Source organism: Phaseolus vulgaris, chromosome 9 (genome assembly GCF_000499845.2).
Source record: "Phaseolus vulgaris cultivar G19833 chromosome 9, P. vulgaris v2.0, whole genome shotgun sequence".
NCBI classification, from domain to species: Eukaryota; Viridiplantae; Streptophyta; class Magnoliopsida; order Fabales; family Fabaceae; genus Phaseolus; species Phaseolus vulgaris.
Window position 1 is genome coordinate 28,511,625 of NC_023751.2, and position 16,838 is coordinate 28,528,462.

The following is a 16,838-nucleotide window of genomic DNA, read 5'->3' on the forward strand; positions in this document are numbered from 1 at the left end:
TTCTAAGGTTTATAGGGATAAAGAGGGAAAAAATGAAAAAGAATAAGAAATGAGGTGAAAAATGAGATTGTTTTGATAAAATTAAAGAAAAATTAATAAAGAACTTATACGTATATGTAGCTGATTTGATAAAAGTAAAATATATAGTTTTATTTTGATGCAATGTCTAAACTGTCACCAATATGTAAGGGTATTTTTGACAAATTTGTAAGCCTTGACTTTATTGGCAAATTCAAGCCATGGGTAAATTTTACGTGAGTTCCACTATTTAATAGTCTATTTTCTCATCAAATTATGGATTCAAACTCCCACAATCACTATAGTCATAAGTACAATGGATATTAATAGTTGTCATAACTCAACTTAAAAAAGGAATTCTAACATTAACAAAGGAATCGCTTAATTTTTTTAATCTAAATTAAAAACATAATGAGCTATCGACTATCTATTAGTTTTAAGGCTAATTTTTTAATTTTGTTTTACTATTTACACGATTTTAATTTGATTTGATTTTTAAAAAAGTTAATATAATATTTTTTATAAAAGGAATGATGACGACATTGTTAAAATGACACATGTGAAAAATAATGTGATTAAATTGAAAAAACAACTATCATAATTATGAGACAAGAGCTATTAAGTATCATTATAATAATTTAACTTAATTTGTTTATCTTTGTTTTTTAAAATGTATGAAAAAATTAACTTTTGTTATGTATAATTATTATAGTGGTTGTCCATTTTGCTTTTATATTTCATGTTTTGTTGTGTTAATTAAATGGTGGCTTTTCAGTTTGGAACTCCTTAGTTGTATCATATAAGTTACATTTGTAGATATTGCACATAGAAAGATTTTCATAAATAGACGAGAAAATTATTTTAATATATTCTTTTTTATTTTGTGCTTTTCTTTCTGCACCCCTATAATTTATAACTGCACCTGCATAACTTTAAAATAATTATTTAATCCTTTTCAAAAGTGATTTTTTTGGATTACTTATTCTTGAAATGAACAAGTTTTCCAGAATTTTTGAAACAAGATGTTCATAATAAAATTTCCAGAACAAAATATTCGTAACACAATATATTTTGAAACGAACCTTTTAGTACATGCTTTTCGAAATATATATGATGCATTTCAAAATATTTTTTCTGAAACATATGAAATACGTTTTAGAAGAGTTTTCATAAAATTTTTAAAACAAACTTTCTAAAATATAAATGATAGCTTATAGAATGAAGTTTCCTAAATAACTCTCTTATTCTTCCTCTCGAAGGTGGTGGTGGGAGTGGCAGCAATGGTGGCAGTGGTGAACAACGACAAAGGCAGTGACATGGTGTACAAGGGAGAGTAGTTTAGTGTTTTTCTTAGTATGCAGATACATTTAGTAATTATATGGGTGCAGAAAGCAAAAGCCTATTATTCTCTTGGGCTATAAGATTTTGTTTTCATAACACTTTACCAACATTTGACATCTGGCAAGTTATTCCTACACCCAATCATTTTTAACCTTCACCCAATATAATATTTTATTTCCGAAAATGCCATTCATTCCGAAAAAGTTTATTTAGAATTCAAAATTCAAAATTCAAAATCTCATTTCAGATAAAAAAAAATTCATAAGTTCTAAAAAATCCATAATACATAAAATTCGTTCTGAAAAAAATAAAATCTGGAAACATTATGGAAAAGAGGATCTGTAATGTTTAATCCTATTTATTTAAGGATATCTTAGTCATTTCAATGATATGGTGGAAGTAATTGGCTTGACTTATATATGTTGTGATTTTGTTTAGTTTCTTACGTTTATTTAGATTCAATCAATTGATTATGTTCTATTCACATAAGTAAATATTTATGGTAACGATAATGATTATAATCGAGATCATACTCTTGAATATCATTTTAAAGAAAGTTAATCCATTCAATTAAATTATTTATATTTTAAAAATATTTTAATAAGCGAATATCATAGTGAGAAAAAATTGAAAGTAATGCTTTTTAAATAGAATTTGAGAAAAGAATTAGTTTATTTATTTTTAATAATCTAATACATAAAAAATTAATAAATTAAAAATAATCGATTATGCACAATAATTTAACCCATCTATTCTATTTTACCTCTATTTATAAAAAATGAAATAATGAATATTTTTATATTAAAATGTTAAATCATATTTAAACATGAATAGTTTAAATGTCCAAATCTCATGTATCAATACCATGCTTTATCTTGGACACTCAGCTTACTACAAGAAAATCATTAAATAAAAACTAATTTTATAGAAAAAAAAATTAGTTACTATATTGACTAAATTAAAAACCATTTTAAATACTAAAAAAATTTATGATTTCTAAATTAGTTTATATTATTATTAAATAGTTTTTAAATTGATATCTAATTAGTTACCAAAGTTTTTTTTTTTTCTGGAAGGATTTTTTTGAGATCTCCCAAACTTTTCAACGTTGTAGGCAAGTAACCTTCTCGGATATCAGGTCATCCATGGATGGATGATAGTAATGCAGACAGGACTCAAATTCTAATTCAATTTGAAGTTTTCAATTGAAAAGTATAAGTTATTAGTTTGAGAAAAAGCTAATAATTTCTTAAAAAAATGTCAAAACATTAAAATTTGTCATGGTTACAGATGAATGATAAATAAATATAGTTTTCATGAGTTGTGTACCATATTTGATAGTGCAAGTGATGTACTTTTAATACTTTATATTTTGTGTGTTAAATAAAACTATATTGTAAAACACAAATAAAATTCAATATTTGTATATTTTGTAATTATAATAACATAATATGATTTTAAAACACAAATAAAATTATGATAACTTTAAATATTTTGTGTGTTAAATAAAATTATACTGTAAAGCACAAATAAAATTCAATATTATGTATATTTTATAATTATGATAACATAATATGATTTTAATTTCAGAAGATAAAGAGAGTGGACAAGATGTGTAAACACCACCAAAATAATGTTTACTTGATAGAAATCTCCATATAATTTGACATATATGCTGTGATATTATATTTAATGAATTGATTTAACATATATGTTATGATATTTTTGGACTTAATAAATTGATTTAATATTATTTTGTTAGCTAAATTCTATTAGAAAAGAATGAGTGGTGATTTATAATACATTTAGCTCAACACTTTGGTCACATTGGATTGGTTAAAAATATTATTGATATAATAATTTTTTGAAAGAAAGTTAAACTAATTTATATATCATCACATTAGATGCATAAGAGTAATTATTTCAAAATAACTACTTGTTATATTCTACCATTAAATTATCCATTTTTTAAAATTTTAATATGATAACATTTTATTAATATTATTATTATTATTATTATTTTAAATACTTTTAAATAAAAAGATAATTTTATAAAATGATTGAATATAAAATTATTGAAAATAAATTAATAAATATTTATCGGAAATTGAAAAATTTAGTAAAATAATTAAAAATTTGTTTAAACAATTTTTAGCTTTTTCAAATCTTCCATAATGTTAATGAAGGTAAAATATGATATATTTTATGACTATATTTAATTGTCAAAATATGATAAATGACCATGAAATAAAAGGAAAAACTTTGGTACAATTTCAAACCAAAAAAAATGAAAAATAATAAAAATGTACATTATAGAAGTATTTAGATATTAGTAATTTTTTTTTCTAACAAAAATACCAGTATTTAAATTTTTCATAAACCATTTTTGACATACATAATTATTTTAATCGTAAAAATTTCATCTGTGATAGTTTTTATTTTCGAATTTACAATTTGAATCATTATAAATGTTATTTTTTAAGTATATATCTTATGTGTTAAGTAATGAAGTATTTATACAAAGATAATTATGCAGTATATCAAATAACGATATTTGTATTATTTGGGTAATAGTTATTTTTCAGGAATTTGAATAATAGTTATTTGTTTCAAAATAAAAAATTAATATTATACATGATTTTATAAAAATGGTAGCACATTTAAACTTATAAGTTTGTTGAAGAGCACGTGAAGGGCTGTAAACTTTTTTATAAGTATTAAATTTTTACAGATAAGTCTCTTAAAATGTTATTATTATTAACAGGCTGAACTTTATAATATTGTGTTGGTGAGTTTTTGTTCTTAACAAAGGAAGACAAAAATATTGGATGATTTTGAAAGGCAAAACGGATAATAATTCATTACAACAATCAACACATAACGGTTCATAATAATGTTGATGTGCCATTATAGCTCCTTCAACTATGCGTCAACTAAAAATCTTTGATATCTAATCTCCTAGCTTCAAACCATATGCTCCACATCAACACTTTTCTAAAATTTTTGTAATTACTAAACGTCATTTTTTTCATGTCTCTCAATTAGAACATGTAGTTGAAGTCGATTAAATTCTAAGATGGTCGCTGGATTGTATTCTTGTAAGTTTCATGAATTGCCTCCAGAAAATGAGGAGGTTCCACTTGCTGAAGATACTAGGATACTCAAGTCAGTAAGAACATAAAAATATAGTGAGTATAATGTAAAATATGAGTTGAAAGTATTCCATGTGTGTTGTGTATTATGTGAGTTGTTTTCTTTCTATTATACAAAGTAGTGCTCCTCCTTTTTCCTTGTATATGATCTTATTATTAGCTTAATTCAGTAATAATTGGTGGCTTCTATTGAAGGCTGATTATCTAGTATCCCTTAATTTGTGCTGATACAACATTAATGTCTTTAAATATGAATATCGGTAGGCGATCTGTTTATACGCAACATCAACATCGGGATCGACCCATAACGTTACCATTTCCAACAAACAACAATTAAATAGTTACCTTTCGATACACTATAAAGATGTAAGTGTCTGATGTGAATGTGACTCTTAATTTTATTGATGTTATTGTTATTGTATCCTCTTACTACTTTCTCTATCAAAATTTTCAAGAAGGAATTTTTTAAATCACATAGTTCAATTTTAAAACCATTTTACCCCTATTAATTGTGATTTGAGCCATAATTCGTTTTAAATTATTCACATGGTTTTAGTTATGCAAAAGTCATATAAGAAATACTTCTTAATGGGAGAGAAATGTATACAAAATCTTGCATTAGTTGGTTATATAACTAAATTAAAATATATAAAATACAGTTTTTACCTTAGAAAAATTTATAAAAATTAAGTTAGGAATATTTAAGAAACTTCTCTGTTAAAGGGAAAAAAAATCATTTCATAAGCTAAACTTAATTTATATACAAGTTAATTTATAAAAACTCTGACATAATTGTTGTTGTAAATTAATTTTAGGGAATTTAATGTTTGAAGTGAGAATATTCAATGTGAAATCCAGAAAATTATATTTCTAAGGTTTTCATAAACTCTAAAAATAGTCATGTTTGGTTCTTTCTATGGTGAAGTTTAGTTTGACTTTCAAGTTAGTTTTATAAGGATTGAATTCTAACTAAAATGACATATTAATTATAGTTTGTGTATTCTTAAATATTAAATGTAGAAAAGCAAAATGTAAAATATTATATAGATGAAAGTATAGATGTGTGTATATATATTAAATGGGGTTTATATTGTAGAGGGTAGGCTGTCCTCTTCAATATGGCATACATAAGTTGGAGGGCATGTGGTCGCAGAAAAGGCAGCAATGCATGGCTAATATCAACATGGTCCACTTCTCTGCTTTGCAAGCTGCTCCACCATGCCTTTCTCCACAGGACACAAGTCCTACATTCTAATACCCCTTTCAACTCACACCTTATCCATAATTAACCACTCTTTCATTTCACTCAATCTTCACATAACTTCATAATTATGCCTCAAAATTAGCATCTCCTCTTTACAACCATTCATATTTCCCTCTAATCATCAACCTCATACCAACCTAAATAAACAAATCTCTCCATGCCTTTAATCATGCTTTACAAACAAGTTACATAATTTTTTTTACAATAAAAAAATAAATAAATAAATGTGAACCATTTTAGGAGTGGTTCAATCTTTATACAAACATAAAATATTTAAAACACTCAATCTCAACACTCACATCGTCAGACGCTTAAAATTACAAAACACTCATAACTCAATAAAAAATCTGAACTAAAAAGATAAATCAAAAAATTATCATCATACAGATCAAAGGTTCGAGTTACATTACATAATAATTATGTAACTTGTTATTATGTAACAATTTACATAATAATAATAATAAGGGTTATCGTAACTGAGTTTTACATAATCAAAATTATTCTACATTTTGAGAATCCAAATTTACTTCTGAATTTGAGTCGTTTTCAAGGATTGATGAGAGCGTTTAGTTTTTGTCAACTTGTCTGCGTGTTAGTCTATGCAGTTCTTGGCATGTAATTTGGCGACAAGAACTTTTACGTTTGTGGGGTAAGGATCTGAGGATCTCACGTGGCCACTTAGCATTGCGTCCTCAAATTTTTTGGACTTGTTGTTGGACACTAATTTGAAATTTCAAATTTATTGCCTAAAGTAAAAGTAAAACAAAACTACAACTCATAATTTCGAATTGTTTTTTCACTAACTAGAAAAAAGGTTCGCATGCAATAAGCTATAAGTCAATCGTTTTGGTATTACCATCAACTCACAGTTATAGTAATTTTTTAATCGTTCATTTCACTGGGTCAAACAAAGTGATTGCATAATGACAAATTAAAGTAAAAAGTAGATTATGCATAGCGGTTAATTGGATTTAGCATTGAATTATGATGCTTCTTTACTTTTGCAGTTATATCACAATAAATTAATCATTGATTACATGCAATCCAAAATTGACCTAATTTCTATCCTCTGCTGGCGTTATTTGTCGTTATTCGTGATGTGCATTTCTCAAACTTACACCACCCTCTTTCTTCTTCAAAAGTTAAATTAAAGAGATTCCATTTTTCTAAAATTCTAAATTCATACCTTTTCCCATTCTTGAGTATGCATACTATTACGTCTCTCATCATAGACTTTGCCATATATATCAAACAAATATTTTTCCCCATCCCTTTTCTCGGATATGTACTCTTCTTTAAAATAAATATAGTCAGGGGAAAATTATAATATGGAAAAATTAATATTTAAAATTGTATTTCTCGATAAATTGATTAATTATAATAATTATATATATTTCATTTTTTTGTAATGTAAAAATTAGGATGTGAACGAATCTGAGTGTAAATGCATAGTAACCAGCAAGAACTTTGTTTGATTCAATTACGTGTACCCAGAAGAATAACTGTGAAGCTGAAAAGGGAAAAAGGAAAATTTTGGATATATTAGGGGAAAAGATTGAGTGTGATCTTGGAACCAAGCATCGTTAGCACAAGGTTAGCCCCATTTTGTTTCGATTTTTTATATGCATGTCACAAACTCAAAGTGTCACTTTAATATTTTTCTCCATTCTGGTCAATGCCAAGTAACTAAAGCCTGTTCATAAATGCAAAGAAAACGATATCGTGTGGTCCTAATTAGGGAGAAGAAGATAAGTGTCTATCGAGACCATATATATGTTGGTGAGTTGCTACAACTTCTTCATGTATTTGTTTTCTGATTGCACCCTTAAATCTTAAGCATGGTTATATTTATAATATATTACACTGTATTTATTTAAATTGAATTAATATATTCAAATTTATGTTTTTATTTGTTACAAAATACAAAGTTTAAATATGTTTCGGTCATTTTATAACTATTTTTTATTAGTTGAATATATTCTTAAAGTGTCCTTAAGTTTCATAATTAAGTAGCTATAATAAATTTTAATGAGGGAATATTTTTTTTTTCAGCAAACAACAAACTTTATATATATTTAATACAAAGGGTACCAAACCCATAACATAACCAAACAACAACAATACACTTGCAGGGATAGCAAGCAACGAGTGGTTTGGTTAAATATAGTGCTACATTCGGGATGAACAATAGGCAATTGTTGGGATTTAATCTGTTGTTTCATGTCCAACAACTTTTCCACCATCAAAAACTTTATCTTGGAACACACAAAGTTTCTCTCTTCCCAAATGCTCCAGCAAATCATAACCAATTCAGATTTTTTTGACTCTTCACACCCAAAATTATGATGAATGAAGTTTAATACAACATTGTAATGTAAAACCTTACTCGAATCCACCTAACTATAACAAGAGCTCTAACTGAAAAATATTTTATACGTGTAAAAAAAGTATTATGCAAATTCCTTTATTTCTTGGAAGAAAGGACATGACAATTGCTTAGCCAAGAGTCTATTACTTAAAAGTCTCCAACCGAAGTACAACACCATTGGTGACATTTTGCAACTCCATAACTACTTGAAAATTTCAGTTGTTGTTCTCCTATTTTCAAATCCTTAATGAACAATAGGCACATTTGATAAAGTAATAGTCTTTTGAGTCCTCTCCCCACAACCATTTATTCTTCTTGTTCCTTTTCATAGTTATAGTATCTATTTCAAATACCATTCTCTACATAACTACCTTCTCCCATTCAAAAAGTTTCTTCTCCATCTTACTCTCCGCATGTATCACTCGTCCAAACCTCCATATTAATATATAGCATGATTGTTTTTTTTTTATATTAAATTATATCTTTCTTAGTGTTTTCCCTTTTGTCCTATCCATTTGTCATCCAAAAATATGAGATTTGTCAAATCTAATATCCTTCTTTATATTTTTTTAAATATCAAAGGAAAAATAAAATAAATGTAGAGTATTTTAGGAATGTTTCAACCCTATTACATCTAACAGATTATGAACTTGCATAACTTCCAAGAAACACTACAAGAAAAATCCAATTTATCTACGGAAGAAATCCGTAGGTAGCAGCCAAAATCCGTAGGTAAATCAACATTACCTACGGATTACCCACGAAAAAAAATTTGTATGTAATATGGGCGTCGAACACATTATCCGTAGGTAATGTTAATATACTTTATTTTTAAAATTTTAATTATTATTTGAATTTTTTTTAATTTTCAATTATTATTTACATATATTATTATTTGCCAATTATTATATATGATATGAGAATTATAATTAATGTTAGAACTAAACTGCAGCAGGTGGGACTCGAAGCCAAGTCCATTGAGGAATGTGCACAGAAGCTTTAACCATTACACCAGTCAAGTTTTATTGTCATTAATTGCAAGAAAGGAACCTAAGACATGTTTAGGAGTTCATATGTTCACGGAAATGGAAGGAATAGATGGAGAAGAAAGAAGACTTATGTGATTGTAGTTCTTGGTTGATGAACACGCCACTTGAAGTGTGAATGCTCCAAGATAAGTGTGAATTACCGCCACTTGAGGGAACCAAGGCACTCAAGATGAGACTAGGAAGAGGAGAAGACAAGTTCTCACTACACTCAATCACCAATTTGGGAGAATTTTGATACTACAAATTCCAATTCTGCATTTAGAAGGACCCAAGCCCTCCTTTTATAGGAGCAAGGGTCGGTCATGAGCTTTACAAAGCTTGTACCACAAGCTACCCAAGATTCTCCTAAGCTAACGCCTATAGTGACTTATGAAGAGTCACCTTCTAGAAAATTATAAACTAAAGCCTAAAGATGCTTTACAAAAGAGGTATCTAATGTTTCCCTCTAAGCACCTTCCTAAAAACTATGTATTAAACATTCTACTTTTTATACAAAAGACACTATAAAAAGAGAAAACAATCTACCACTACTTCCTAATTCCTTAAACTTGCTCCTTGTAAGCCTTTGAGGTAAGCTAGTGTCTCCTTGAGCTTCTTCAACTTCGGCCTCTACCTCCTCTTGTCCTTGATCTTCGGCCTCTATTCCTTCTTGATCTTGATCTCCATCACTCTTGGCTAATCGAATATCTTTAATTAGCAAGGAGTGAATGCGATCCAAAAGAATACTCAGTTAGTTAGGAGTGACAATGTGTAAAGAATGCTCAGGTTAACCAGGAGTGACTTGAGAAAAGAATACTCAAGGTTAGTCAAGAGTGACTTGAGCAAGGAATACTCAGTTAAGTCAGAAGTGACTTGTGTAAAGAATACTTAAGAGGTTAGCCAAGAATGACTACAAACCTAAACAATACTCAATATGTATTTTGTAGCATTGGTATACTTAGTTGAACTAGTTTGATAAATAACTAGATGTAGTTTATTGCGATTGATGGACCAATATAAATTCTTGTACATATATTATCTCTTCTTTATCTCTTTTTATATTGCCTGTCACTACCATCTAACTTGTTTTCTATAATCTAGATGAGATAAGCGTAAAATAAACCTTTTAATATATCAATGTGATCATATATGTTATAAGTCTTCTTAGAGGAAATTTTTTTAAGCTTTATCAGACGAAACATTTTGAAATATATGTGTAGATGGTTTCTTCTTAAGCCTTCCTTTTGTAGCATATCTCCTTAGGTGAAATATGAACTAGATATTGTAGGTCAAAAGAAATCATAGCTAAATGTGTTTGATATAATATAATAGATGAAAGAGTTGTTGATCTAATTGTGTTACTAACAAATCATCCATTTAAGTATCATAAATTAATTGACGTTTGTGAAAAGTTTTTAAATTTATTTAAATCAAAATTCAACCTTCCCTTATTGTGATTTTTATGTAATTAAGTGTTTACATGATCATCATATCATAAAGTCTATGTACTAGGAAGTGTTTACGTGTCTCAGAGAATACAAGGTTCAAGATTTCTCTCCTAGTCCAAATCATCGGGTAAGCTTTCTAGAAAGAGATTGCCTCTTTTTAAAGAATAAAATGCTTAAACATTCTTTCCAAGTTAGTTGGACAAACACTCACAATGTTCTGCATGAAGCTCTTTTAGGCTTACAAAATCTAGACAAAATTTTGACACGGTGTAACCTCTCTTATTTAGTCTTCTTGATAAGATGCTTTATAAAGTTATTGGAAAAATATAACCACTACATAAGACCATTTCTAGTTGTTGAGTTGCTTCATCTTTCATGCATGCCTTTTATGCATATGACGAGCTTGATGGTGTATGTAGCATTAAATTCACTCCATGTAACTTTAAATGATCTTCATTTTTACGCACAATATTTAATCATTGGCAGTTTTCATATCCCTAGGTAATATAGCTTTTTGCATATATTCATTGTAAAAGTGCATATCATACATTACAAATAACTAAGCCATAGTTGAAATGCTCCTTGTGTTAGGAGGATGGTGAAGAAAACAACTTTAACTTTTTTTCCAAGAGATCATTTGATGTTGACTTGTGTTGGAACTTGAATTGATCTCTTTGGTAAATGAAGGAAATAGACATTTCTTGCATCAAAATAATAAGCGTACAAATGTTTGTATAATACGGGGTTAGCTTAATTTGTACGAGTATCATTTGATCTTCTGCACGTTTTATTAGACATAAAGGAAGACTACATAGTGTTATATTGTTTGTCAAACAAAACATTTGTGTCTTACATGATCTATTGTTGAAATCATTCATTTTACAGATGATGTATGATTATGTTTTGTTGTATTTAAGCGCCTAATCAAAATCACAAGGTGTTGGATTTTTTATAAACATTCTTGTTTTTAGTTTGAAACTAATGTAAACCGAAATGGTTTCTCCATGGAAGCATGATAAATGTCTTAATTAAGTAATATTTCATATAAAAAGATAGAAAATTATGAATTTTAATTGATAAAATAGTTATAATTCAACCCCTATACTAGTACAAAAGTTTAAAACAACGACCCATTATTTAATGCGTTTTTACGGTCAGACGATGTCTTTCAAACGCAGTGGCATTTTTGAAATTAAATTGATTTACGAATGCGGCTATAACAAATAAACTAACAGGCACCTTCTTAAAACCTTTTTCACCTAACTCAGAAGCGCATCACTTATGTTTTCATACTCTCCTTTCTCTCGCGCTTCATTTCTCTTCTATGCTTCCTCCATGAACAGTGCTTCCTCTTTTCTTCTTCACCATTGATTTTTGTATGTTTTTCGTTTCTCTTATGTTTTGTCTTATGTCATTGCTAAGGTCACTATTTCATTGGAAAAGTTTTTGTTTGCTTTGTACTGTGCCTTCCTCGTCGCTGTTGCTGCCTTGCTCTGTCATGTATTTGCGTTTCATTGGGAAATTTTTATTTGTGTTTTCTGAACTTTTATTTGTGTTCTTAGTTATCAAGTCTTCCAATATCAATCCATTATTTGTATTATTTTTTTTATTCAGAACATGTCAGATTCATATTCAAATTGGGATGAAATACTAAGAATGTGAAGAGGTATGATATGGATGCACCAAGAGTTCAAAAGAAATGCTAAAATAATTACCTGTTCTTCGAAAAAGATCAAAGTTGGGAACTTTGATTAGAAACCCAAACAACAGCGAAAAAGTAAAGAAACCCTAAACGTCATTCGTAAATGCGATTATAGTAAATAGCCGCATTTATAAATCAAATTTAGGAATGCAGCTAAATAGACGTCTTCTTATCTCTTCGATTTAAGACTACATGTATATCAAATGCAGCTATATAACTGCCATTTTACATTGAAAATAGTCGTTGTTGTTTTGCCTTTCTGCACTAGTGCTAATTTAGGAATTTGAACCTTTTTTACATATTTTTTTTATTATAAGATGATTTTGAATTATTTATTCTCAAATTTGTGTTAATTTCATGGTTCTAGGGGAAAATGGAGATAAAAGGGTTAAAAGAGAATGAACAAGATGAAAAGATTAAGTTGAAACATTGGAAACTTGCCCAAAACTCGCCCAAGCAAGATCTCCAGAGGAACTCTCTATCCAATGAAGTTTGGTTTTTTCTCGTCAAACTCGCTTAAGCAAGTAATAACTTGCTTATGAGATATTTCACTTAGTCCAAGCCCAATTAGGTTAAATAGAAGGTGTGAGGCATAACCTTAGACATCATTGAGAGAATAGAGAGAGATAGAAAACTTTAGAGGAGGCAGTAGTCAAGGAGAGACATCATGGGTATTCTTTTTTTGCTTTCCAAGCTTGTAATAACCAACATGAGTGGTTAATTCTCACCTTTGAGATTGTGAGTAATCTGTTCAAACTCTTATGTATTGAGGTGATATTTATCTATAATATTCATTTTTTGATTGATGATTGGTATTATCATTTTATTCTCAAAGCTTGAATTATTCATGATTTTGATCCTTAGATTTGAATGGAAAGTACTTTTAAGCATCTTACCTAAATGAAAATGCTTAACATATTTGAATATTAGGAATAGATTTGAAATGTTATTTTATTTATAATATTTTTTCGTAATGATAAGGAGTTTTTCTTAATATACGAGAAATCGATATTTAGGAGACTCTCTTAATACTTTTGTATGAAAAGAATCAATATGAATGATTTTTATATGTGTATCAATATTAATAAAAATTGAATATTATATGCTTTTGAAAAATACAGACAAGTGAGAAGGATGAAACACAATCCCAATTTTCCCACTTGACTGATACAAATATTTTACTTTTCTTTATTTAATTTCTTGCAAATTCACAATACAAACAACATTTCCAACAAACTTTTAACATTTTCTTATATTTAGTGAATATTATACTTTGAGATTTTAGAACTACTCCTTGTGGATTTGATATTCGTCCTTATGGATAAATTATTACTTCTAACTCGGTACATTTGTCATAAAGTAGTCATAAAAGCACATGTTTATTCCATTGATGCTTTAAAAATCATGGAGTTTCTCTTCTTCACATCTCCTTAAGTTGATCAAGATCCTTCCAACCTTTTAAGTTTTACATCAAAGAGGGTGAAGGATGGAAGCTTCATAAGAACACAAAAATAATATGCAAGAAATGTAATGGAATAAGACAATGAAAGATAGTGAATATGAAAAAATTAAATGGAATAAGGATAACATAGGGTGGTGATTACCAAGTGTACAACCTAAAGATGGATGACCAAGACCCTTGAAGGATCTCTTGAAACTCTTCTTGGTGCTCTAAGAAAGCAATAGAAGGAGATGTCAATTAGGAAAATTTAACTAAAGATGAAACACGCTCACAAAAGAAACACAAAAGACTTTTAAAGCTCAAATTGATTTCTATTTCAAAGGTATGATTTTACGTTAAGGGAAGTCTTTCTTATGTAGCCTTTAGGTGCCACACATTGCCACCCTAAAAAAAGAATGCGAAACTTCTCTTAACACATAAGTTCATTTAGAGTTTCATACTCTAACCTAGAATAGTTTATTTTAACATCCAAACATGTTATTCTACCCTATCCTATGCCTCTTTTCAATCTTTTTTTTTATGTGGTAAGCTTTCTTATAATATTTTGACATTTTATATTCTTTAATTTATCTTCTTGAATATATTTTCTAATTTTTACTTTATTTTCTGGTTCTCAGAGGAAGAAAAAGATATGGATTTTTCCATGAAGGGAAAGGACGAATAAGAGGATGAAGAACTTTACAAGAAGGTAAATTGTTAAAACATAATGTAAAGATTCCTATATTCAGTCGTATTACATATAATAGGAAAGGAAAGTTGGTCAAATTATATTTTCTTATGAACTTAGTGAGTAAAACATAGTCTTTAAAGTTCAAATACTATGCCTAAATTTGGCAGAACTAAATTACAAATGAGATTTCGAATGACAAATACATGAAAATTGTATGAGATTGAGATTTGTTTAATTTTTTTTACAAATAAAGAATTGGTTCTTCAATTCCAAAGGCTTAATAAGATCATAAGAGCATGAAAGAATACTATAACAAGATGGAAGTTCTCCTCATCAAGTATGAAACTGAAGAAGGTTTAGATTCCACTATGACTAGTTTCATTAATATAGTTAACCAAGACATCTAACACCTAGTGGAACTTCAAAATTATAGAACCTTGGAAGTGTTTTTCCACCAAGCTAATAAGGAGGAAGTTCAACTCAAAAGAAAAAGTTTCTACATGAAATATTCTTCCACCATTCTTTATGAAGAGATAAATAAAAGGGTGAAGTAAAAACTTCCAAGGATCAACGTAAATTTTCTAAACATCTTTAATCATCCTTTTCTCCTATACATATAAAAACATACAACTCATCATCTTCCTTATTAAAAATCCAAATTTCAAGAAAAGAAAAATACCATTATATGTTTTAGATGTTTGGTATTTGAACAAAATGCATCAAATGTTCAAATAAAAGGGTTATGATGTTAAAAAAAAGTGAGAAAGTATGTTCAAAACATTTTTCTTCTTCATCTTCTTCAAGTGAGAGTTCCTTAGGTGCTAAAGTTTGTGAGTTGTCTCTGATTGAAAAGGATTTATTAATGATTAGGCACATGCTTGAGAATATTAATTTTTTTTCAAGAGACCTAAAGAAAAACTATTTTTCGTTCAAGATGCCTAATTATGAATAAAACTTTCACACTCATTATGAATTAGAGAAATCTGCATAAATGGTGGACAAACTTCAACTTATCACCATTCTACAAGTTACAATGATTAAGTGAAAAAGATGAGATATATGTGAATCAACAAGTCCTGGTATATTTTTAATTAGTAGTTTTTGTAATAAATTTTTATCTCTCAAAGAAGTTAATAAAGATCAAATTACATTGAATTTAAAGAGAAAACGGAAAGAAAGAGGTGGAACAAAGAAATACATTCCGTACTTGCATATGGTATTCCAAGTAGCTTATACTTTGACCTTGGAGGATGGTTAATAGTTCCTAATATTTGTTCTTCTTCTTTTAAGATTTGAATTCATAGTAAAATTTTCTTTAAGAGTGAGGGAATGATTTGAATCTAAAGTACACACTAAGAATAATGGAAAGTAAGATGAAAGGAAAGAACAAAAGTTTAGAAGAGTAAAGAGAAATACAAGAGGGAAACATTAAAAGATCTTAAAGAAGAAGCTAAGAAGAAAAATCACTTCTACTTTTAGGAGATTCTAGAATAATCTATAAGGTTCAAGGATGTTTTACAACCCCTAGAAAGTCCAATGTGAACTTTCTTCCGATGTCATTTTCAAACACATGTGATGCTAGTAACTTTCTCTACATGTCATTTTTTTTATCAATCACTTACCACTAGGCTAAAAGTTATAACTCATAATCAAGGTACAACTCTTTCTACTTAAGAGTGTAGCAACTCAAGTGACACAATTTGATTGTGACTTGACTTATCTGACCTACGCCACTTAACAATTGATGCTACCTACAACAATTTTTTCTGCTGGGAAAAATTAATGCCACCTGCAATCACTTTTAAGTGTATATGAAGGTTTCAAATACATGACATGTTAGCACATGATTATTTAATTAAATTTATGTGATCATAATATTAATATTGATATTAGCTTAGTGTAATCATTAGGCTGGTGTTCACATTGCTTTTGATATTTCTTTGTAACATTGGTCAAACCACATAACCTATAAACAAGGTTCTTCTCTATTGTAAGACACACTTGAATATTGAATGCTATTAGATTTATGAGCATCTTTGAGTGTCTTGAGAGTATGGAACCCTTGTTCATTGGTTCCTATTTTGAATAGCTTCTTCAATTGGTGAATCTCCATTGCACTTATCCTTGGAATTCATTCTAAAGTTAGTATGCTTTTTTCCAATTCTTACCTTAATCCACTTTTTAATTTCACTTGCAACTCATTCTTGTTACATTTAAGCTTCCTTGAACCATCCATGAAGTTTGCCTACTCAAATCCTTTTTGAGTTGATAGATCCTACAACTTCCTTCTAAGGAATAGATCAATTCGCGTAGTCACAATTGTTGTCATCAAGCTACGTAGTGACAAACCCACGCAACCATATGTTGAGCATTGACTTGATATGA